Source organism: Egretta garzetta, unplaced genomic scaffold (assembly GCF_000687185.1).
Source record: "Egretta garzetta isolate BGI_Z169 unplaced genomic scaffold, ASM68718v1 scaffold226, whole genome shotgun sequence".
NCBI classification, from domain to species: Eukaryota; Metazoa; Chordata; class Aves; order Pelecaniformes; family Ardeidae; genus Egretta; species Egretta garzetta.
The window spans coordinates 217,980-218,198 of NW_009260021.1; the positions used below are offsets into that span (position 1 = coordinate 217,980).

At 46.1% G+C, this 219-nt stretch overlaps 1 protein-coding gene across 1 annotated transcript in view; it reads left to right on the forward strand.

The window, feature by feature from the left end:
- LOC104127968 (ras-related GTP-binding protein A) overlaps positions 1–219 on the forward strand; it is a 16,424-nt gene that overhangs the window by 13,575 nt on the left and 2,630 nt on the right. The gene's annotated exons all lie outside the window — the stretch shown is intronic.

Here is a 219-nt window from a genome sequence, read left to right on the forward strand (position 1 = left end):
GGACGCTTTTTATCAGTATTTCAAATGGAAAAGTGGAAAGCTTGCTTTGGAGCGGCTTGGCTTTTGAACAGCCTCCAGTTCCGCGGTCTGTTGGTGATATCTGCAACTGTTTGGAGCCTGAATAAGATAGAGAAGCAGCCGCGTGGTTTAAAGAGCTGTCTCCAGATAGTTCAGTTTTGCACTTCTGGTTATCTGCTGAGTGTTCAACCGCCCCTTTAA